Genomic DNA, 25,085 nt, shown 5'->3' on the forward strand with positions numbered 1-25,085 from the left:
CACCCCCCACCCCCGTCCAAAAATGTTGACGATGACTCTTAAGGCCAGCAAGACAGGGCCTCAAGCTGGGCTTCTTTCTAGACTACCCTGCCAGTTGGGACATAGGGAGGACAAGCTGCAAACCCTTCTCATACAGTCTTTGCCTTCTGGGTGACCGCTTGGCTGGAACAGCCCCATCATCTTCTGTTTTGTTGCATCCTATGCTGAGATGTTAAGCACTGCTGTTATTCTCTCTGGGCTCCTGGATAAATGCCAGCGAGGCCCCCAAGAGAAAGCAGGCTTAGCTAAGCCTTCCCCAATGCTATCATACCAACTCCCCAAAGCTGCCTCTGGATTCCATCACTATCCACACCTCTCATTGGCCTGGGGTGAAAAGGGATCCTCTCTGCCTGACCAGTTTGTCTTATCTGTCTGGCTTTTCTAGTTGCTAAGGGGACTGTGCTAGCTAATTCCAGCAGAATCCTGAGCCACAGTATAACAAATGCAGGAACAGACTGATCCTGATGACAGCACAGAGAGTTGTCACTGCCACAGCATTCATGGATTGAGTCTTACCTGTTGGCTCCTGCTGTCTTGTAACTTGAAGTATGTCCCAGAGAATCTCTGCTAGGGTCAGGCCAGTGAAAGTACCACTATGGGGACAGTGAGGTCAGCAGTGTTGGACATTTCTAGGCTCAATTTCCAAAAGAAGGAAGAAATGATGCCAGTCTGTGGTAGGGCTGCTCAGCTTCAGGGTATCCTTCAGGCACTCAGGGTATCCTTCAGGCACAGGCTAGAGAGCCAGGCCCTAGGAAGATGTGGCAGGGCAGCTGGCCCTGGTCAGGAGGCTGGACGCTCCTCCTGGACCTTGTGGCTCCCTAAGAGACTCACTGCTCTGTTCCTGTTGTAGGGCAGGACGTGTTCTGAGTGGTATAAAATAGGCTTACCCAACTTGTCCTCTGGCCTGGGACCTGACCTGGACCATTGCAGCATTAACCCACAGCCGTGAGCAGCTGTGATTGACACCAGGAAAAAAAGGTTTAAACCCTTCCCATGGCCTCCCACTGGGTTTTAATGGCATTCTTCCTTGACCTTTGTAACTAATTCACAACACAAATGGGCATCCTGGTGGGCCCTCTGATCCTGGCCAAAATTGTCAGCAGGGTTGCCTTGTAGGCAGTCAAATCTCAAGCACAAGGCTACATAGCAAGACCCTGTCTCAAAAATGAAAATAAAACAAAATCTGAGCACGGGAAGTGGAGGGAGTAAAGCTGGAGGCTCCATGGAGGTCTGGGTTCTCAGGAGCCTGTGAGGCAGATTCCTGCTGCAGGAGCTGCTCCAGTTCTTTCCTCCTGCTCTAGAAAGGGTCCTGTCAGAGTTTAAAGTGAGGAGGACAGATGTTTAAGAAAGAACCTGGAGATGTGCCCATGGGACCCAGTTCTACTTTCCCTGGTCAATGGACGCCATGCTAGCTGCCTGCCTGCAGTTTTCCAGAAACCTCCAGGCCTGCTCCACTCAAAAGCATCCAGGCTTTCCTCATTACTTTGCTGTTTGGGGATCAAGCAGTGCCATTCTGCACAAATAGAGAGGTGCTCCCTGCTGCCTTTTTTGAGTATGGTACAAACTTTCTAACATGCTTCTAAGCCCAGCTTCACTTGCCCATCAACACTGGGGCTGTTGGAAACAGACCACTGTTTCTGTGGGTCTGTCTGTCTCTCTGGGTCTATCAGGAAAGTGGACTCCTTTGGGAACAAGTGGGTTCAAGTACCAGAGTCCAGCAAGTAGTGAACTTTGGACTCTGTAGTGAAGCAGTGAAGCAGGGGTGTCCCTGCCTGGAACCATGATCTTCCTTCCTTAGAGACAAGGCCCAGCCAGCAGACGTGTCTAATGCCTGCTCTCCTGGTAAAGCTGCTGAGACTAGCTGAGCCTCTAATCCTGCATTACAGTGACCATGCATGTTCCCTCCTCAGCTGCCTCTGTGCATGCATCTTGAGGGTCTCATGAGAAAAAAGGACTACATTAACTGAGAGGTACCAGGGCCTGGATAGTAAGATAGGCTTCAGGAGGAGGCAGGAGGCTGGTCTGAAGGCAGGGAAGCAAATGCCTTAAGGGATCCAATGATCCCAACATCTGACCCATGATCAATAATGATCCCAGCATCTGACTCATGGTCAATAATGATCCCAGCATCTGACTCATGATCAATAATGATCCCAGGGTCTGACCCCCACCTACTCAGAAGGACCCCAGGCTTCCCTCCTCCTCTGTCATGTGTTTAGTGTGGTCATGAGCTTGAATCCATTGGATGAACTAACAGGAAGCACTCTGTGAGCAAGAAAGTGCTCTCTAACATTTATCAGCCTTGGTCCCGAGAATTCTTATGGTTCTGTTTCTAACGATGGAGAGAGCTCACCCTTGATGCCCTTTCACCAGAGCTGTGTGAATTTTTGTGCAAACAAGCTGTTGTGCCCTCATTGCCTGTCCATTCGGAGTTGCTGCAATCAGTCCTGCTCAAGTCCTCTATGGATGATAGCACATATTCATCTGGAACATGCCTCTGTGTCTCACTCAAAAATGGAAAGAAAAGGAAAATGGAACACTGTATGCTGTGGAGGGAGCAGCTCCCAGAGATCTGGAGTTTCCACTAAGCAGATTTGGGGGGAGTTGCAAGTGGCGTTGAATCCACCGGGTCACCTGGTCAGTCTAGTCAAGACCCCTGTCACATAACACCTGCACCCAAAACCAGCCTTCACTGGGTCCTTACTCAGGAAAATGGGACTTTGAGGGAAACTGAAATTGTCAGATGTATTTTGAAACAACTATACCTGTCCAGTTATCAGGAGACCCCAAGATCTCTTTGACTCACCCCAATCTTCCAAACTAGATCTAGAGAAAACCATAAAGAAAAGTGAGAGATGAGCCAGACAGTGGTGGCACACACCTTTAATCCCACCACTTGGGAGGCAGAGGCAGGATTTCTGAGTTCAAGGCCAACCTGGTCTACAGAGTGAGTTCCAGGACAGCCAGGGCTACACAGAGAAATCCTGTCTCAAAAAAACAAAAAAAAAAAAACCAAAAAAACAAAAGTGAGAGATGAACATCAGGACCTGTCCAGACTCAGCTGGGGGCCTGTGGGTAACAGGGTGCTTGTTGATCTCCAATCCATACAGTTTAAACATTCCTTCCCTGACCTGTCATCTACAGGGTCACACTGAGCAGCCTCTCTTCTGTGGCCCTGAAAGGACTGTGTGCTTTTCTGAAGCAGCTGGTTCCACTGAGGGAGGCTGAGAAAGAGGCTAAAACAGAGATACAGGGACTGAGGTGTCCAGCCCTTGAGAAAAGATGAAACACAGGAAGTACAGGAAGCCAGAGACTCCTTTTGCTTGAGGGGAGGTAAAATCAGAAGCACACAGTACTGAGGGTAGCCTCTGGTTAGAAGGACCTCCAGTAGGGCTGAGAGCCTGATAAGGTAGTTTCACAAAACTCTTGTAAGATGCAAGCAGGCTCTAAGAATTCTGCAATGCATCAACTAAACAACCCAACAAGCCAAAATCCTAACATACATGCTACAAGGACAAAGAACAATTGGAATAGTTACCACTGCTGGTGGAATGCAAGAGTACAGCTGGGAAGCTAAGGGGTTGGGTATTATGACTTTTTAATAATAATTATGCATGCGCATGTGCGCACACACACACACACATGCCTTTGTGTGCATTTATGTCAGTGCACTATGCACACATAGTGCCTGAGGAGGTCAGAAGAGGGTGTTAGATCCCTTGGAACTTTAATTACAGATGATTGTAAGCCACCATGTGGATGCTGGGAATAGAATGTAGATGCTCTGGAAAAGCAGCCAGTGCTCTTAACCACTGAGCCAGCCTCAGGAGTTACAACTCTTAATGAAAAAAATTTAGAGCGATTTTCATAATTTGTTTGTTTGAGACAATGTCTCAGGAGACACCCCCCCCACACACACTTGTTAGTTTCCTCTGCTGGAGAAATCTTTTGTTGTCACAATTAACAAGTGTTGACAAATTAGTCAAAATTGACAGTTCATACCAGTTTCTCATTTGGAGTTTCACATTCTGTGGCTTTGGATAGATGCATGGTACCCCATCATGGACAATAGCTGTATATGGACAATAGAGCCCCATTCAATGCTTTGGCCTCTACCCCAGCCCTGGACAATTTTTTTTTTAAAAAGCCAACTCCACATTTTGTTTTCGAGAAGATCATACAGCTGGAGTCAAGGCACTCTTTCAGGTCAGCCTCCTTCTTTTTCATTCAAAGCCCTTCATGTCTTTTCTTGCCTTGGAAGCTCATTTCTTTGTATCACTGAATTAGATGCCATTGTTGTTTAGTTAATGAAGAACATCTCATTTGTGATTATGACTAAAGCTTCTATAAATGTATCCATGCAGGTTTTTGTGTGAACATAAGCTTTCAGCTCCTTTAGGTTAAAAAAAAAAAACCAAAGAGAGCAATCATGTTAGCTTAGGTTGTGAATAGGTTAGCTGTGTAAGACACCTGTTCCCACTGCAGCTGTGTTCTTTTGTGTCCCACCAGCCATGATGAGCATTCCAGGTGCCCTTCTTCAGGATTTGGGGGGGGGGGGAGGTTGTTTTAAAACATTCCTGTTTTATTCCATGCTGTATTGGCTATTTTTTCCTCAGAGCTATGACCAAATACTGTACAGGAAGCAATGTATTGGAGGAGGGCTTATTTGGTTCACCGTTTGAGGGTATACCCCATCACAAAGTGGAAGAACAACTTTGAGAGTGGCTGTAGATTCAGCCCTAGGAATGGTTACATTGTATCCAGAGTCAAGAAGGGGAAAGTTTATCTGCTGTGGCTCTGATTGCTCCTTTTTGCCCCCCATGTTACCCAGTTCAGGATTCTAGACACTGAGATGCACCCTCCACATCTCTTTCCTCCATTAAATCTCTTTAGAAACACCCTCACAGGCATGCCCACAGATGTGTCTCCCCTGTGAGTCTAAACCCAGCAGAGTTGAGGTGGTAATCAAGGTCTTCGGTCCTGTGAAGTGTAACACACAGCATCACATCAGGTACATAGTTTTTCATTAGTGGACGTTCTTACATGAGGTTCCTGTTTAGATTTTTGCCCATTTTTTCTTTGTTTTCTTATTTATTTTTAAGAGTTCTGTATATTTTGGATCAGCCTATCAGACGTGTCTTTTGCAAATAATGCCTCCCAGGCTGTAGCTTCTTCTTACTTAATCTTTGTTATGATTTTATGAGAGGAATTTACAATGTAGCTAGGGCTGGCCTCCAACTTCCCATCCTCCTGCCTCAGGCTTCTGATGCTAACACAGATGTTACAATATCATGCTCAGTTTTGTCTTCCGATTCTTTTAACATTATTATTAATTTTAATAAGATCCAGTTTATTGGTTTTTCTTTCATGGAACATTCTTCTATTTAAAAATTCAGCTGGTTGTGGTGGCTTATACTTGTAATCACAGCATTTGGGATGAAGGGGCAGAAGGATCTGGAATTCAAGTCATATGAGGCCACATGAGACCCTGTCTCAAGAAAACTAAATAATTAAAGATTCATCATTAAATATGGGGCTAGTCAACTTTTCCTACTTATTGTCCTGAGCTTTGTTCTTAGTTTTGTTTAGCTTTTGGAAGGTGTAGAACCCATCCTTTCACAGATGGTTGTCAAGGGTGACTCTTCCTCCATAGTCTACCTTGGTCACAGAGTCCTGTGAGGGTCCACTTCTGGGCTCTCTCTTGGCTTCACTGACCACACTGTCTTGACTATGTAGCTTTGTTGAAAGTTTTGGACTTAATAGTGTCAATGTGAGCATACACCAAGTGTATACAGGTCTTCAGAGGTCAGAGCAGGACATAAGATCCCCTGAAGCTGGTGTTACATGAATGATGGGGACTGAACTTATGTCCTCTTCAAGAGTATAAAATACCCTTAGCCACCAACCCATCACACCAACTCCTTCATCTGTTTCTGTGTAGTCCTGGCTGTCCTGGAACTCACTCTATAGACCAGCCTGGCCTCAAAATCCATCTGCCTCTGCTGAGATTAAAGGCATGCACCACCACCACCCAACAGGGTTCCTTTATCTTTTTAAAAACAAAATCAAGGTTTTTATTGGGGGGGTGATACTGGGGATATGTAGGTAAGTACTTTGCCACTAAGCCACACCCAGTCCATATTTCATTTTCTATGCTCTAAATAGTTTTTTATTTTTAAAATTTTTACATTAGTTACTCAGTATACAAATACTGTATTGTGGGGCTGGACAGATGGTTCAGTAGTTAAGAATGTATACTGCTCTGGCAGAAGGGACCCAAGTTCAGTTCCCAGAATTCTCATTGAGTAGCTCACAACTCTCTGTAGTTCCAGGTGCATATAATCTGACACCTCTTCTGGCTTCCAAAAGTGCACATGTATGTATGTACTAGCTCTCACGTGTACACATGCACACACACACACTAAAGTATTAAAAACAAACAGACACAGTATTGCATTTTTTTAATTTCAATTATTCGTTGTTGGCATAGAGGAAAGCAATTGGATTTTGTTTACTAACCTTTTATCTTACTTTCCCATAATCATACTAGTTTCAAGAGTGTCAGTTCTTTGGTATTTTCTACATATATGACTATCTACACACAAAGCTCTTTCTTTATTCCCAATGCACATACCCCCTCTTTCTTGTCTTATCTTGTTGGCTAGGCTTTGTTGTACAAGGTTAAGTTAGCTTGGTTCTGGGCATACGTTGCTCCTCATCTTAGTGGAGTTATAATCTCACCAGTAGTAAGATGTCATCTCCATTTCTAGCTTGCTAAGAGTTGAGTCATGAATAGGCTTTGGATTTTGTCAAAAGCTTTTTCACACCTATTAAAGTGATTGTGTGAATGGTAGTCAGGGGAGCCATCCTTGCATACCTCGGGGAGGATCCCATTTAATAAGTATATACTTCTGGCTATGTTGCATGTTTTGGCTCTTTTGTGCTTGTCTTAGTCAAGTTTACTATTGCTGTGAGGAAGCAGCACAGCAAAGCTCTGGAATGGAAAGCTTTGTTTGGCTCACACTTCCACATCACAGTTCATCATTAAAGGAAGTCAGGACAGTAACTCAAGCATGGCAGGAACTGACGCAGAGGCTGTTGAAGGGGTGCTGCTTCGTAGCTTGTTCCCCATGGCTTCCTCAGCTTATTTTTGTAGAATCCAGAACCACTTACCTGGGGGTGCCCACACCCACAGACACAATGGGCTGGACCTTTCCCCATCACTCATTAATTTAAAAAAAAAATGTCCTTAAGAGCCAGGCATGGTGGCACATGTCTTTAATCCCAACACTTGAGAGGCAGATGCAGGTGGATCTCTGTGAGTTTGAGGACAGCCTCATCAGGACATCAGAGCTGTTACACAGAAACTCTGTCTAGAAAAAAAACAAAAGATAGATGATAGGTAGATAGATAGATAGATAGATAGATAGATAGATAGATAGATAGATAGAAATATTTTCTCTGTTGAGGCTTCCTCCTCTCTGATGAGTTTAGCTGGTGTCATGTTGACACAAAGTAGCTAGGACAGAGCTGTTATGACAACTGCTGCAGACTAGGTGCTTTGCAATGAACAGGGACTTTGTTGGCTTCACGGCTCTGAGGACTGAGAAATCAAGATCCAGGGACCACATCTGTGCTGGCCTTCTTTTTTTGTTTGCTTGTTTTTGTTTTGAGATAAGGTGTTTCTGTGTAGTCCTGGCTGTCCTAGACCTTGATATGTAGACCAAGCTGCCTTGAACTAACAGAGATCCACCTGCTTCTGCTTCTCTATTGTTGGGATGTAAGGCATATGCCACCATGCCTGGCTTGGTGTTGACCTTCTTGTGCTTGTATGTGGCACACTGCATCACAGGGTAAAAGGAGGGCAAGAGGACCAGATTTGCTTTTATAGCAAACATACTCCAGGATAATGAAATAAATCTCTCTGTGAGGACTCTCTCAGGACCTAAGCCCTCTCACTGGGTCCTACCTCTCAACCCTGTTGACTATTATTAAATTTCTAACCCATGGAATTTGAGGAACACTATCATGTATGTGTTACTGTTTGATTCACTAGCATTCTCTTTTTTTTGTTTGTTTTTTTATTTTTTTTGTTTTTTGTTTTTTTGAGACAGGATTTCTCTGTATAGCCCTGGCCCCTGACTGTCCTGGAACTCACTCTGTAGACCAGGCTGGCCTTGAATTCAGAAATCTGTCTGCCTCTGCCTCCCAAGTGCTGAGATTAAAGGTGTATGCCACCACTGCCCAGGAGATTCACTAGTATTTTCTTGAGGGTTTTTGCATTTGTGTCCCTAAGAGATGGCCATCTACATTTATCATTTTGGGGGCGGGGGCGGGGGATGCTGGTTCTGGTTCTAGTTCTAGGGTAACCCTAACCCTCACTGAGTGGGCTTGAGGTCTGCCCTGAACTTCTTTCTGTCTTCTCAGGGAGACTAGAGCGAGCTCTGTCACTTTCATGTAAGTGTTTGGCAGGATTCACCAGTGAGCTATCTGGGCCTGGTGCTTCGGGTTTTAGAAGGCTATTGAATACTGATTAGATTTCTTTAATAAAGACTTCTACTAGTCGGTTTCTTCTTTGGAGTTTTGGTGCATTCAGCATTTGCCCATTTAATCTATGCCAGGCATCTTCATCTGTGGTCTGTAGGCCACATGCCTTTCAGAATGGCCCAGCCCTGAGTGTCTGGGGCAGTTGGCAGGCTTCAGGTTCTGAAATGTTCTTTGATGAGAAGCCACCATGGGAATCAATGGGACTTGCCATCTCACTGCACAGTCAAGCCACCCTAAGCAGATGGTGGTCTGAATGCCACGAAAAGTGTGTGTGTGTGTGTGTGTGTGTGAATATTCATGTAAACATCGGACTTGCAAATTCAAGCAGTTTTAATGCCATGAGCACCTGTAGCTGCCTTGTGGAGGAGATCTGTCAGAGAAAATGCATCCAGACTACAACCACAACAGGAGGAGGGCACAGCCCTCAGGCCTCCCTCCCTTCCTGTGAGCGTTCACAGCCCCAGGAGGGTGAGAAGTAGCGCTAACTTGGTGAGACTACAGTTGTAATGCTGTGGTTTCCTCCTAAGGAACTGGCTGTGGCCACAAGACAGCTGTGTTTGGGGACAGCTGTGTTTTCCTGGGCAGGCAGCTCCTCCAGGTGGATTCTAGCCCAGCCTTCCCATTTCTAGTTCACAAAAAATTCTAGAAAGCTCTTGCTCTCTGGTTCACCTGCAGCTCTGGGTGAGTCCCGGTGGGAAATGAAAGGGGATATAAGATAGGGTGATTCTCCCTTGATACTGCTCATTTTGGTTTTTAAAACAAGGCATGGGGGCTGGAGAGATGGCTCAGCGGTTAAGAGCACTGACTGCTCTTCCAGAGGTCCTGAGTTCAATTCCCAGCAACACATGGTGGCTCACAACCATCTGTAATGAGATTTGATGCCCTCTTTTGGTGTGTCTAAAGACAGCTACATTGAACTCACATCCATAAATTAAATAAATAAATCTTACAAAACAAGCAAACAAACAAACAAAAAAACCCAAGGTGTGTGAGGGGGGTCGTTTTTCTCTCTCAGGTTGTTTGTTTGTTTGTTTGTAGTTTCTCACAGAACCCAGACTAGTTTCAAACTGCCCTATACACAAGGCTGGCCTTGAACTCTTGATTCTCCTGCCTCTGCTTCTCCAGTGCTAGAATTACAGGCATATACCATCACATCTAGCTTTGGTTCCCGCAGTTGGCTGGGGTTTCAGCTATGCCAGACTGAAAGTTCTGAGCTGAGTGAGCAAAGTTCCCATGAAAAGCAGTTACTGCTTAATTAAGGATTAATTGCTGTGCAGGGTCCATAATGACCACACTTGAGCTAGTGGCTAACTTGGTGGAAGAGAGTCCTGAGCTCTGTCCCAACCCAGAGATTCTATTGACCATCTTCATTTTTCAGATGAGGAAGAGTAGAGCTAAGGAAGGAAGATGAACACGATTGTGGGACCTGTCCCTGACCAGCCTGTGAGGCTAACCCTGGCTGGGCTCCTCTCCCATCCAGCCCTAAGGCTTGGCCTAGCCTTACTACCTTTCATTTTTGAGGTTTGACCAGGAAGAACTCAAGAGGTAGGGAGAGAATCTCCACTAAGACCTTGTAGTGTCTCTCTGGAGTGTGAGCTCTATTCCTACCCGATGAAATTTTGGTGCAGCTGGCTAGGTTTGCACAAGCTCTGACGATGGAGCCTTGCAGAGACAGAAAGGGAAGTAGAGTCAATTTCTGGAAGATGTAGCACCCCCTCCTTACCCAGTTCATGTGCTTTATAAGTAGCTTAACGTGAATGTCCCATCCTTGGCTTTGTTCAGAGTCATATATCCTGATAGGGGAGATCCTGGAGCCGAGGGTCTCAAATGACAAGACGTGGGTCAAGGATACTCTGTAGGAAGTAGATGATATGCTGCCCTGTGGGCCTGTAGGATGAACACCTTAAAATTTCCCTGCAACTCCCTGCAGAAGAGCAGATAGCTGCCTGCCCATGGCTGCATCCAGATGCCCTCTTAAGAAGGGTGAGTAGCTTTTGAAGTATCCAGAAGAAAGGGAACATAGAGTATACAATATGTTACTAATACTCTCACATTTTGAAGTAATATTTTGGGTATATTTAATTAAATTAAATATCATTAAAATTATTTACAGCCAGTCATAGAGGCACACATCTACAATTCCAATGCTTAAGAGACAGAGGCAGGAGGATCAACAGTTAAGGCCATCCTGGGATGCACAGTAACAGCCTATCTCAACAAAACAAAATAAAATATTTCCACCTGTTTCTAGACACACACACACACACACACACACAGGCACACACACCCATGTGTGTGTGCCTGTGTGTGTGTGTGTGTGTACGTCTGTGTGTATCTGCCTGTGTGTGTGTCTGTGTATGTCTGTGTATGTCTGTGTGTGTGCCCATGTATAGGTGTCTGTGTGTGTGTGCGTGCATGTGTGTTTTTGTGTGTGTACCTGTAAGTGTGTATCTCTGTGTAGGTGTCTGTATGTGTGTGCCTGCATGTGTGTGTCTATGTGTAGGTGTCTCTGTGTGTATGTGCCTGCATGTGTGTGTCTGTATGTCTCTGTGAATGTGTCTATGTGTCTGTTTGTGTGTGTGTGCCTGCATGTATGTGTATGTCTGTGTGAGTGTGCCTATGTGTAGGTATCTTTGTGTATATGCCTGTGTGTGTGTGTCTTATGTGTGTGTCTATGTGTAGGTGTCTGTGTGTGTGTGCCCACATGTGTGTGTCTGTGTGTAGGTGTCTGTGTGTGTGTGCCCACATGTGTGTGTCTGTGTGTAGGTGTCTGTGTCTGTGTGTGTGCCTGCATGTGTGTGTGTGTGCCCATGTGTGTGTACAACCTGTGGCATCATTCCTCAGGGACCATCCACATTGTTCTGTTGCATGGTCTCTTGCTGGTCTAAAATTCACCTGTTGGCAAGGTGACTGGCCAGTAAGTCTCAGGGATCTTCCTGCCTCCATCTCTCCCCAGTGCTGGAATTGCTCTCTCTTGCTTCACACTAGAATTTTTTTAAGCAGGGTTCTCAGCATCAAATCCTTGTACTCACAAGCAAAGCACTTTACCAACTGAGCCTTCTCCTTAGGGTAGCACTACCTTTAAAATGGCTGCTCATTCCTTACCACCTGCTTCCAGTTTCTCCCTGCTGCAGGAAAGGGCACTTTGTAGATACTCTCCTGCATACCTGGGGAGGCCCAGAGCCTGCCCCACCCATTCAGGCAGGATGTCCTCTTCTGAGCTTGTCCTTGTCAGCTCTGGGGAATTCAGGGTTAAGTAAATCTGACAGTCAGTCAGTCCTGGGGAAGGACAATAACTCAGAACAAGCAGTCTGCTCTCATGAACAATTTAGTATAAAAGCCAGAAGACCAAGACCAGCTCCAATCCTTGCTGCTCAGTGCTGGCCCTGACGGGCTACCAGGGGCTCCATTCCTACTCGGGTCCTGAAGACCCAGCAGCAGCAGATGCTGATGGAAGCTGCACTGGAAGGTCACCCTGTCCCCACAAGGACTGCCAAACAGACCCGGCACCCTGGGTAGCCCAATTCACAACTACACAAATCCCCAAACTCCAGTGATTGCAGGGGAGGAACCAGGATGAACCCCAGCAGGGGAGGATGAAGCTTTATTCGACTCAAAGCCCAGTGGCATTTGAGTAGGACTGTTTCTGTACAACAACAACAAATCCTCCGAGTTCACCCTGGAAACACTCAGTCTAACAAATGAACCAATTATGTCATTGTGACAAAGTCGTTATTGGAAGGAAGATGAGATTTCTTTTGAAATATGATGGAGGATTCAGAGTGGAACAATCTAAGGCCAGGGAACACCTTCCTTAACTCCTCCTTTCGGGGTTCTCCCCTATGCCCATCCTGAAGGATAACGGGGTACAGCCTCCACCCTGCAGGTTCCCTGCTTCTGATAGATAATATATGGTTAGGGTACTTGTAATTGATGGTCACGGAGGTATCCTTTATCAGAAGGGATGTTGGCTTGGTGCTGGAGAGCAGCCCTCACACCTTCATCCAAAGCCCCATGGTGAAGGACATAAGATCATCACTAGCTGAGGTTTTCTCCCCAGCGGTTTGGTCTGGATTCCGTATCCATCCATTCACTCCTTTACCAAGGCCCTGCTTACAGGCAGGTGCTTCCCAAATCAATCTCCTGATCTTCATCCTGCAGAGCCACTGCATGGTGACTGGAAACTGCAGTGGCCTCCGTGGCAAGTTCTCTCTCTATCTCATCCCTTCGGTAACTGGCCAGGGATAGGTTCTGGGGCCTGTGGAGGCTTGGAGCACCAACTGAGGCAAAGGGAGAGCTGCCTTTAGGTGCCCAGAGCTGGAAGGCCCCTCTCCCTTAACACAATGGAAAGGTGTAAGGCAAACTTCCTCTCCCACCTCAACAGGAAACCTACATTGGTGCTGAGTTTCCTGATGGGCAACCAAGGCTAAGAGCTGGGAAATGATGGGAAAGAGGTCAGGCCCAGCCACTGGAGACTCAGACTCAACCTGAAAAATCTCTGCATCTGGACAATGCCACACAGCTCCCAGGGAACAATCTAAAACCTTTACCAAAGGGGCATGGACCCAGGACCCTGCATCTTTCCCAGGATCATGGTGGGGGTTCCAGGTCCCAGGACCTTACAACACTTGGCATCCCCTTTGTGTCTTCAAGTGCTGGATAGGCCAGAAGCAAAATAGGAGCAGAAGCAGAAACCATACATAGACACTACACATACACACATGTATGTCCAGAGACACGTGTGTATAAGCAAACATGATACAAAATGGGCACAAGCACATCTTAAACACAAACACACACACACACACATACAAACACACAAACACACACACATTCGCACCCTCAGACATAGACACACAGCTGTATACACAGATACATGTTCATGCCAATGTAGTTGAACCAGAACTTGCTGATTGCTGGTGCCTCTGAGAAAGCCTCGTGGACACAGTCATCCCTTAGACATCTAGGGAGCAGAGAACACAGTCTTACCTTGGCCCAGTACCACAGGATCACTTTGCCTCATTCCACCCAAGTATGAACAGCAGCAAAAAGCAAGCTCTTCTCTACCAGGGCTTACAGAGAAGCTGCCAGGTCTCTGGGGGAACCTGAGGGTTGGGTCCTGTGATGAAGCCCTCTCTTCAAGAAATGAGTGTGAAGGAAGACATGCTTTGTTCCCTGAGCTCTGTAGAAGCCCCAGTGTGACCTACACAGTGTACTGACTTGTCCAAACCCAGCCCTAATCCTCAGGCTGATGATTGGGACCCTCCCTTCCCCTGTCCCCCTTTTCCTTCTTATTACTGGAAGCATTAGAAAGTCCTGATAGAGCTATCATGTTACTGGGGAAGGGAGAGAGAGTCTCATCTTGGGGTTATTAGTCTCAACAGTAAAAGAATTTAAGAATGGATTAAAAAGTTTAAGGATACTTTCATAACCATTTAAAAGAAAAACTCCAGGATAGGCAAGGTATAACCCTTGGCCGCTTTCCAAAGTAGAGGAGTTTTTTCACTTAAGCGCGGAGGTTTGGCAAGCAGGCAGCCACATGGCAACCAAGTGGCTTCAGAGAAAGGATGAGGAAGCCTGAGTAGCACAGGAAGCACTGGGAGGCCCTGGACAGCATTTGAAGGAAAGAGACGGAAGAAGGGGAAGTTAAACTTTCCGGCTTGGGTGGAAGGCTGGCAGATCTAACAGACCCAATGATGGTTCTGTAGCCATTGCATCAACAGCAGAAATTCTGGGAAGGAAAAGTACAATATTTCATTAAAGGGCTGGATATTCTTCCCATCTCTTCAGCACAGCCTTGGGTGAATCTGCCTTCCAGAGGGGTGTTCCCTTAGCCAGGCAGCTTACCTGCCCAACAGGATTGCCTGTTCCCTCCAGAGGAAGATGTGTTCTTTAGTCTTGGAGGCACCGATCTTCCCTTAATGAACTTTCAGAGCTACCATAATGTTTCTCTCAGCCCGTACAGCTAGGGATTGTGTGTGTGTGTTTGTTTGTTTGTTTTTGAACAGAGAGACACTGGAAGGGTCTGGCATGAATGAGAAGCCAGGACTGGTCTCTCACATCCTTGATTCCACAATCACAGTTTAGTCATCTCCTTGAGGGATGAGACTCTCAGGACCCATGAGACCCTGGTGTCTGCAGCATGTTTGTGTATGTGTACCTATGTGCATCTGTTCTCTGTCCACAGTCTTTCCATGTGTGCTTGAGAGCCTGTTCATGTGTACAGCCTCCAGAACACAGAATCATCATGCGGATGTGACTGAGCAAGCCAGATCCCCCCACTGTGTAGAGCACCGGCTGGGGACAGAGCTGCATAAAGGACCTGACTCGCTCGAGTCTCCGAGCAATGGCTGCGTGGATGCTCTTCCTCCCACCTACAGCTGACCTTGACTCCATTTCAATCACGAGAATTTGCCATCAACACTAAGCCTGGCCTTGAGGTGGATTTTCTCCTGTGGCTGCTATGGTCCGGGAGAATTTACAGACCAAGGCCTGAGTGCCTTCAAGTGGCCATTTCAAATCCATCAAAGGAGACTCATCTAGCCTGCAGGAACAAGATTGGCAGGGCAGAGAATGCTATCCTGCAGGAGCCTGGCTGGATGGCTAGATGCAGCTGGTGCATTCCAATGCCTGGAACAAAGCTTCCTACTGGTGCAGTTAGCATCCAGGTCAATGACAGAGCCCAGCAGCAGCACGGAGAATAGACCACTGACTCTGATCTTGCCCAGTGGGTGCAGCATCCACCTTCCAACCGAACAGAGACAAGGAACCTTCCTTCCTCCTCTCCCCCTCACCCCTCTTTTCCCCCTCTCCTTTCCCCCTTTTCCCTTCCCCCTCCTCCTTCCCTTCTCCCTTCTCTTCCCCTCCTCCCCACTTTCCCTTCCCCCTCCTCCTTCCCTTCTCCCTTCTCTTCTCCTCCCCCTCTCCTTTCCCTCCTCTATCTCTTACTTGCTTGTCTGAGACAGGCGGGAGGAAGGCAGGGAGAAGGTTTACTCTGAATACGACTGGAATGAAACAAATCTCATTCCATGTACACCTTGAACGTGCCTGACAAGGCATCCCAGTGAGGGTGACTGACAGCTCAGGACATTCAACAGAATGTGGATCAAGATGCCATGTGCCTGTAGAAGGAGGGACTTGTCCCGGGAATAGGTTCTACAGGACATTTATAACAGGATAAAGCTCCAGTTGTCAGGTGGAAGGTGTCCAGAGGAATCAGGCTTGGGACATGGGTGTCAATGGAGACATATTTGGGGAAGATTCATGTAACTGGAGTAAACTCACCTTTCTTTACACTGTGTGCACAAATATAGGGGTGTTGCCTTCAGAGCCTATGGGACCAGCCAGTGGCCAGCTGGGCAGAAGGCTGGATTAAGTCATGAAAGGGTTCTTGCCTCTGCCAAGCATAACCCATCCTTGGGTCTGTTTTAAACAACTTTGAGTGTGAAGTAAAAGAGCCTAGGAGATGGTTTCTCTTCAGATTCCCTAGGAATAGAGCAGGTCCTCAGCTATGCATGCCACCAGCCCATTGGCCATCCTAGAACTGGAAGCCATGAACAATTATGGTGGGGAGGACAGAACACACTGATAGATGGTGTTCTGCTGCCTGTAGGTGGGCTCTGGCTTCTCACACTCAAACATGTGTTTTGATATCTCCTCTTGCTCCTTCAAGCTCTTTCTATACACTGAGCACTGGTATAGGAACACAGTCCCAATGGTCATGTTGGTCCCCATCTTTCTCAAATGGACTGTGACATGACCAGCACCTAATGTGTCTTCCATGGCCATAAGCCTGAGTCTTTCAGGCAGGAGTCAGCAAGCTGCAACAATGATCTATCATTGACAGTGTAGACACAGCTTACTGCTTATTAACATGTTGTTTGTGGCTAGTTTGGGCTCTGGTGGCCAAGCTGAGCAGTTGTGACAGAGACCATCTGGTCCACAAAGCAAAGTCACTCACTCTCTGACCCTTTACTGAAGACATCTGTGGACTCCTGCTCCAGGATGTTGGAGGATGGAGAGAGCAGACCTCACTCAGGGCAGGATTCAAATGGTTCCCACTGTCAGGTTAGAGCTAGTGATAGCCTGCCTCTTCTTAACTCAGTTAGGCTTCTTTGCATTGTGAACACAATGGTCACTGTGGGAGCTTCTCACTGCCAGACAGGGCCCAGTGCTGGACACAGCACAGGATCCATATTGTGAGCTTGCAGATCCAGGACTCCACAACCCCAGCACCACGGCAGAGCAGGTGAAATGTCAGTGTGCTGCAACCCACCTGAGAGCTGGGACCTCCTTTCAGGTGATACCCCACATGGTCTCACGTCCGGGTCTAGCCACAGACCTCATCCCTCTCTACCTGCATCTGTTCCTAAAGTGGGTTGCCATCCTTGACTCCTGCTCCAGGTTGTGCCTACCATGTAGGCAGAGCACCCCAAATATGCACACAACTGTGCCAGTTTCCTGTTTCACAGGCCAAGGCTCCTGCCCTGTCAACCTCTCCTGTCCCAAAGGATCCCAGCCCATAGACAAGTGTAAAGCCCTCTGAAAACAGACCCATCCTTCACAATGTCTTGAACTCACTTCTGTCTCCTACCAAGGCTCCTCCCTCTCATTGCCTGGTTCCTCCGACTTCTGCAAGTAGGACACCTTGTAAACATGCAGTATTTGATAAGAGACCTTACATAAAGGAGCTTGGAACATGCAATGCCTTACCTGGTGCCAGAGGATGTAAGATGGAGGGATATTTAAGTAGCCCCAGGGGAGAGATGGACAGGCATATACATAAGTTACGGAATTTCCAGAAAGAGCCAGGTTGTACCGCCTCAGGTCTGCAGCCTTCAACACAGCCTACCCCCAGCTGGGAACAGTTACCAGAAATCGCCTGACAGCTGGGGTCAGTCAATGCTAAAAATGGCCAAAGTTCTTTCTGCTGTCTATGGCAGAAGATCAAGCCTGGCAAGCTAATCTGAGACTGTGGGAGAGCTGTGAACCTGGAGGAGGGGAGACCCAGAAGGTTGACTCATGGCTGGCAGTGGTAAGCCCTGAACCATTCTCCTGGCCACCCTGTCCTAGAAGCAGACAGAGCAGAAGAAGCTATAGCCAATGGCATGCCAGGTCCAAGCTATAGCCAATGGCATGCCAGGTCCACCCTGTCCTCAGAGGGTAGATCAGCCTGTCTGTGACTTCAAAGCTCACTAGGGATCATGAAGGGAATGGGCTGGGCAGGACAGCTTAAGATGATCTGTGCCACCCTCTCCTGCATGGGGGTTTGGGGGATGGCAACCCCAGAGTGAGACAGGAAGGAGTTCAGGGTCACTTGATAAGATCAATTCTGGTTTTCCTTTCTCCTTCACGCCCCCCCCCTCCTTCCCCATCTAGAGAGAAAATCAAAGAGCTTATACCCAGGGCTCGCTGATTCCCACTCTGAAGAGTGTGAATTTGCACGCTGTGCCATTCATAAAACAAAAAAGCCTCTTTGTTATTGTAAAGAAAAGCTCCATGTGGGTGTAAAGGACAAGTGAACATGGGACTAATGAGGTAATGGGACCTGGTGGGGCTTGCAGACTGGGAGGGAGGAGCAGAACCGCCTAACAGAGAAGTGCTTTGCCCTGTCCCCTAAGCCCCTTCCCACTGGGCCACAGTTTACAGTTTAGTCTCCTTATATTCCATCCTCAGGGGTGTGTGTGTGTGTATGTGTGTGTGCATGTGTGCACACTAGTGTGTATGTGTGAATGTTCACATACATGTGCATGCTTGTGCCTGTGTGTATGTGTGTGGTGTGTGTGTGCATTTGTGATGTGTATGTGTGTATGGTATGTGTGTGCAAGTGTGTGTGTGTGTGTGTGTGTGTGTGTGTATGAATGTTCACGTACCTGTGCATGTGTGTGCCTGTATGTGTATGTCTATGCGTCTATGTGTGGTGTGGTGTGTATGTGTGTGTGTGTGTGTGGTATGTGGTATGGTGTATGTGTGTGTATGTGGTATGTGGCATGTGTGCGTGGTGTGTGTGTGTGTGTGTGTATGTGTGGTGTGGTATGTGGGTATGTGTGTATACATGTGTGTGTATGTGTGGTGTGGTGTGTGTGTATGTGTGTATGGTGTGTGTGTCTGTGTCTGTGTATATACGTGATGTATGTGTATATGTGTATGTTGTGTGTGTGGTATATGTATATATATATATGTGGTATGTGTGTATGTTTGTATGTGTATGTATGTATATGTATATTGTATGTGTGGTGTGTGTGTGGTATGTATGTGTGTGTGGTGTGGTGTACGTGTATGTGTGTGGTGTTTGGTATGTGTGGTATGTGTGTATATGTGTGGCATGTGTATGGTGTGTGTGTATGGTTTTTGTGTATATATGTAGTGTGAGGTGTGTGTGTGTGTGTGTGTTAATGGTTGATGCCAGATGACTTGCTCTATCACTGATCACATTTTGTTTTGACATGGCCTCTCAATGCCTCTACAGCTTACCAGTTGGCCAGATGGATGGCCAGTGAGTCTCCATCAGCCTCCCCAGTGTTGGGATTACAGGCTTACATCTCTATGCCTGAATTTTTAAATGAATGGGGGTTTAAAAAGCAAGCACTTTCATGGCCAATCTGTCTCTCTGGCCCTCTGCTGCCATTTCAGAGGGTTTACTTCTTCCTACTGTCAGACATCCCACAGTCCTATCCAACAGGAAGCTGGCTCGAGGCAGTGTCCCCTAGCCAGAGGTGGGGCCCAGAGCCTGGTCACCCAGGAAGAGGCCAGAGCCTGGATTTGTACAAGCTATGAGTCCTCCATCACGCCTGAGGCTCTGTGGTAGGGAATGGAAGACCTCTACCAGAGCCTTCCCTCACACTAGCCATCTCTAAATCCTCTTCCTGTGGGTGAGGACACGCCCTTCTGTGTTCACTATAATCAGATTTACGGAGCAGGGACACAGCACTAATCCCATTGAGACGCCGATGTTGAAGAGCCAGATGTCCATGGGGAAGTGCAGTGGCCAGCTTTGGCAATAGGTGGTAATTACAAATTGGGAGGAACAGGCAGGATATTCGCTGCACTACCCACACAATTACATGGCAAGAAAGCACACAGCAAATTGTGGGGCTGAAGATTCCGCTGTAACGGGTGTCCTGTACAGCCCACACTCAACGTACACTCTGAGATGCATGTGTATCCTGCTTACAACCACTGAGCCCCAGCAGCCAACCTTGTCCCAGGCTTGCAAAGCCTTGCTCCCAAGCCCAGCTGAGGGCTTTTCATGGTCACTGGAAATACGAAGCTAAATGTCCATGAGTCCCAGGCTTTCTTGGCATGGAACAGAGAGCTTTCTTGGAGGGCTCAATCTCTGTCAAGGGCTCCAAATGCACTATGCTGAGCATTTGGCCCAATGTTTAATCCTTCAGTGTCAGATTAGCGCCCTGCATCTTAAGGAAATGCAAACAAAGGCATATTGGCAAACCTGATTGAATCGGCATGGGTTTTTGAAGTAGAGACATACACCAGATGCATCTTTGCAAGTGGGGGCTACTGTTCAGGACACTCTTGCCCCTGAGAGGAAAGGCTACTGTCCTAGCCTGGTGTGGACACAGCCATGGAATCTGTTCAGCCAGCACTGCCTTTCTGACTGCAGTATAAAGTGAGCCTTAGGTACAAGCTAGGCTCTTTCCTGCTCTGCCCCTGTTGGGTACAGAGGTGGGGTGTGGGCCCAGCTGTACCCAGCCCACCCACTCTCCACTGTACTGCCACTGAAATTGCTGGGGATTTTGAAGTCACTTGCTGCTGCTCAGCAGATGTCCCACAGATTTAAGCATTCTAATAGGCTTTTTGGCTGACATATATTTGAGGGCGTGGCAGACAGACTTCGGTCCTCCCTGCCCCTTCCCTGCCCTGAAGACTTACTCCCCTACCCAGATGGTTTGGGGCTAACTTTGAGAGAGGCTAGAAACATTGAAGCACCTTGTCACCTGTTTCTGCCCTCCACCCAGTAAAAAAAGCCCCACATCACCAGCTGTGCTGAGGGTTCTGGACCAAGGCCAGGCCCTGCACCCACCCTGCTGTGCTAAGCTTTCTCCAGGTACTTAGGGCCTGGCACAGGTGGACAAGGGCAGAGCTGTTAAGAAGGCCATTTCCGTAATCCGATTGAGGCCTCCAGGCTGAGTCTGTGGTCTCCTGACAGCCAAACTGGTGCCAAGCCTGCTACACATCCAGGCACTGGCAGGATGTAGATGTTCAGGGTTTTCTGTCGCCAATTTCCCAATCACATGGCAGCCTCTGCACCTCTGGACAACAGAAGGGAAGAGTCTGGCTCTCACATTGTAGGTGGCCGGGACACAGAGATGAGGAGTCAGATGTGCCATCTCTTGGGAGCAGAAGGCAGCAGGGGTCCTGGCTACACTCTGGTCACAGCCCTCTTGGTATAGCTAGCTGTCTGTGGTGCTGTCTTTCCATCTGGATCTTGAGAACCACCCAACAAACCTGCCGTTTGAACTCTGTCTGAGGTCCACGCTCTTCCAATAATCAGAAGAGCCAAAAAAGAAAGACAGGGACCCATAGCAGAGTGGAGGCAAATTAAGGAAGTGAACAGGAGCTGACCCAAGAGGTGCCTCCTGGGAAGTGGAAGGGTACGTTCATATGCTCACTCATGAAAACGAAGAATCTATACTTCATCTGGCCGGAGTCCAGTTTCTACGAGTCATGTTTTCTCCAGAGCCCTTCTAAGTGGAAAATCAGGAAGCTTCAGTTTCTAGTCCTGGTATGCCTGGAGCTTGTCAGGGGCCAAAGCCGCCACTCTCAGACCCCTAGCAAGTGTGACAGGAATCCAAGTGGAGACAGGGACAACGTGGCATCCTGGACCTGCCTCTCTTTGGGACATTCCAGAAAAAGTTGCCCCAACAATTTTTTTATATACCTTTAGCCCTCTTCTCCCTGTTGAATAGAATCCTCGACTCAAGCATCCTGTGGGGGCTTTTAGATGACGGCTTCTTTGTCTTTTCCACAATCCTGTCCTGAGGACGAATGCAGTGTAGTCACTCTCTGGTGAGATTCTGGGCTGTGTCACTTTAAGAGACCCCCCCCCTTTGTGTTCTGGACCCCAACAGCCCACCTGTGAGATGAGAATTGTCCCTAACATTCCCACATCTGGGGATAACTCCAGGCTTTGGTGTGACATGGGGGCTCTTGTTCACACCTGAGCATATGCAGCAGGGCACTAGACAGAATCTGTGTGGTGAGACTGTTATCTCAGTTCAAAGGGAGAACCTGAAGTGTGCACTGCCAGCCCCTGTACAGGTTGGTCAGGTTTTGTTCAGAGCCAAGCTGGGCCTTAGAGGAACTTGGGGAGCCACACACACCTGCTTCCCTTTAGCCCCTTGGATATATTCTCCATAAACTGTTATCTTGGAGCACCCAGTATCAACCAGTGCCCCAGGAACAGATGCATGGGGACTGACCAGTCGCCTCAGTGGTAGGCATTCAAGTTCATTCTAGTTTTGTTATTTCAAACAAAGCTGTACTGGAAACCTTTGATATCAAGCATTTCTGTCGTGAATTATGCTACCTACCCATCCCTGATTTCAGCAGAAGTAGAGAAGGTTGGTCAGAAAATGTGAGGACACAGGAACCTGCTGGTCTTCTGTCTGTAACTGTCTAAAGCTAGCCCATTGCCGAACCTGTTCTGGCTGGGGCTCATCAGCCACCCTTATAAGAGACAGCCTTCTGCCAGGCTAACCCAGGCTTGTCCAAAAGCTCACACAGGGACTTCTTCTTTATTGTTGTTTTTTGCAGCCTCTTCAGCATCTTCCCATTCTTTGCTGGCTGCTGGCAGGAGTGAATGAATTCAGCTTTTTATCTAAACACAATGGGCTTAACTAGGGGGCGAGAGAGGCCCCAGTATTGTTCTGCAGGAGAAATGCAAATGAGGGTCAGAGCTGCAGTGCAGGGATCTGTAGCCAAGGCCATCTCTTAGTGACTTGGGGGTGGGGCAGTATACTCCACCAGCACATGCACCCGCATCTGTTGACACACAGGCTATATATCTCCCCCTACACCATTTGTGTGCAAGCTTGAACCCACCATCCCTGACCGCTGTATCTTTTCTAATCAAACCCTCCATTCTGCCTTCCTTCCTTCTCTACACAAATATAGATTTATGGAGGGCAGTGGCTGAACTACCCCTGTCCCTCATAGGTGTCATCCCTGCTTCCTGACAAGAAATCTCAGCTTGCTTCTTTTGCCCACTCTGATGGTATTCTGGGTACTAAGGAAGGCACCCAATGGTGGGGACACCCTACGGCCACTCTAAGGTTTTCTCATTGAGATGTGGAGTCTCCCTAGGATCTGCTTGAAGTCACAGCCACCCAAGGATATAAGACTCTTGTCTAAGGTTCAAGTCTATACCCCACCCTCCAGCCCCCAACCAACCCCATGCATCCCGACCCTTTCTGGAGTGCCTTCCTCGTGCTTGGCAATTTCCAACACTGAGAGGAACAGTAGCAGTCAGGGTGGAACAGAAGGCAATAACTCCAAAAACTGGCATGGTCTTGGGGTCCACCATCCTCCTCAGCACCCCAATCCAGCTTTGTAAGCATGATCAGTAAGCTAGTGGCCCAGAGTATCCCGACACGTAACTGGTCTTAGGTCCTGTCACCCATGGGAGTTGGTGCATATGTCTAAAACAGGAGAAAAAACAAAGACAGAGATACCAGGAGAGACAGACACACAGAAGGGGAGGGAGAGACAGAGACACTGTGTAGTATGTGCTGTCCCTCCCTAAGACCAACAATGCTGAGTCTGGCTTCTCTCCCCAGTAGGCATGCATCCTAGCTGTGTCAAGACAGGCCTTCCCACCACAGGTTATTATCAGGGCTGCCCCCTCTTGTTTTCCTGTTCTTGGTCATGACCCTCCCTCCCCATTGCTCAGTGTAACAAATCAGGGTGATCTGGGGTCAGTTGCCTACATGTCCCCCAGGACACCTGGGGCTGGTTTGGATAGCACAATAAAGGATACTGTGGGTGCTTCCAGCTATGTGGGATAGCACTGACACATCCCACTGTGAACTCAGCATAATCCTCAAGCTCAGAGGTGACAAATGTTTCTCAGGTTATCCTGTATGGCCAGGGCTGCCATGCCCATGCAAGTTGGAAGCAGACAGCTTGGAGGCTAGGGCCACACCTGGTGAGGTTCAGAAAAGGGGTGAGCCTGGGAACCTCAGGTTTAGGAGCAATGACTGGCCACTGAGGATCTGAGCAGCACCTCCATCTTGCTGCTTTGCTCCAGCTCTGGCCAGTCCTAGAAGTAGCTGTCTGCTGCCTGTGTTCATCGAGGTGTGGTATTTTAAATGTTTTGACATTTAAATCCGTGTTGGATATATCCAGTGTGTTTAATTCCACTGTGACTCACCAGGAATCAAATTAGTATATCTCCTGGGATGGAGCACAGCTGGGCTCAGAGCAGACAGAGGACTTCTTGCTTGCCCTCCATGGGCTTCCAATGAGTGAGCTAAGAGCATGGCAGGAACAGCTCTGGCTCCTGACCCCCTGGGAAAAGATGGAGCAGGCCCTCTATTCTCAAGGTCAGAGGGAATGCGGCTTGGTGAGGGTGTAAAGGACCCAAGAGGGAGATGGTGCTGACCTTCTCTGGAGAGGTGTGTACCTTGCCTGTTGAGCAGAGATTTGTACAAATGGCCTCTTTCCCAGGCCTTCCCAGGGACGGTCTGTCGATACCTGGGAGTGGGGGAAAGGCCTTCACAGGTGCTTCAGCTAAGTCCGAAAGAGGCTTGGGGAGTCCAAGCCAACTCCAGCGCCCTAGATCCCCACTCTCCTCATTCCCAGCATCTGGTCATGGCTGTCCTCAAACAAGTCAGGAGCTTTATGTTGGCCATGTTCTCCATGTGCTTCAACTATACATATGTACATTTGTGTAATTTTTTTTTTCTCCAAGAAACCTCCTGAAGGTGAGGGTCAGCTGGACATGGCTGAAAAAGCTGGGCTGAACTCATACAGGCCAGGAAACAAATCCATGTCTTGCCATTTCTGAGTTACTGGCCACAAGAACCTCAGAAATTCAGTTTTCCCAAATGTAGAGTGTATGTAGAGGCCTGGGCTGATGTGTAGGGCTAGCTGTCCCCAGAGCTCACTCTGAGAGGCACCATGTGGGTGAGAGATTGTACGAAGCCTCAGTGTGAACCGTTTGCATGCAGAGTGGGAGCCAAGGGTTCGATCTCACTGGACAGGCCATGCTGACGTCTAGAGTCCTAGACATGATATTCTCAGACCAAGGCCTCAGAGCCTGAACCTTTGTCAGAACACTTAGGGTATTTTCCGAGTCCCAGGTAGCAGAGGCCAAGCTGATCTCTTCAAAGCACATTGTTGGAGTAGAGTGTGGTGCAGGCTGAGAGTTGAGCTTGAGGAGGAGTTCCAAGGAGGGCCCAATCTGGTGAACAAACATGATGACGGTGCCCGACTCTAGTGGGTAAACGTCTGTGTCTGACGGGTGCCTCTTGCTCTCTGCA

General features: G+C 47.9%; 1 protein-coding gene across 1 annotated transcript in view; it reads left to right on the forward strand.

Moving 5' to 3' along the window:
* Window positions 1–25,085, forward strand: part of Ntsr1 (neurotensin receptor 1) — a 44,069-nt gene that overhangs the window by 13,447 nt on the left and 5,537 nt on the right. The window lies entirely within an intron of this gene.

Source organism: Mastomys coucha, unplaced genomic scaffold (genome assembly GCF_008632895.1).
Source record: "Mastomys coucha isolate ucsf_1 unplaced genomic scaffold, UCSF_Mcou_1 pScaffold15, whole genome shotgun sequence".
In the NCBI taxonomy this organism is placed as follows: domain Eukaryota; kingdom Metazoa; phylum Chordata; class Mammalia; order Rodentia; family Muridae; genus Mastomys; species Mastomys coucha.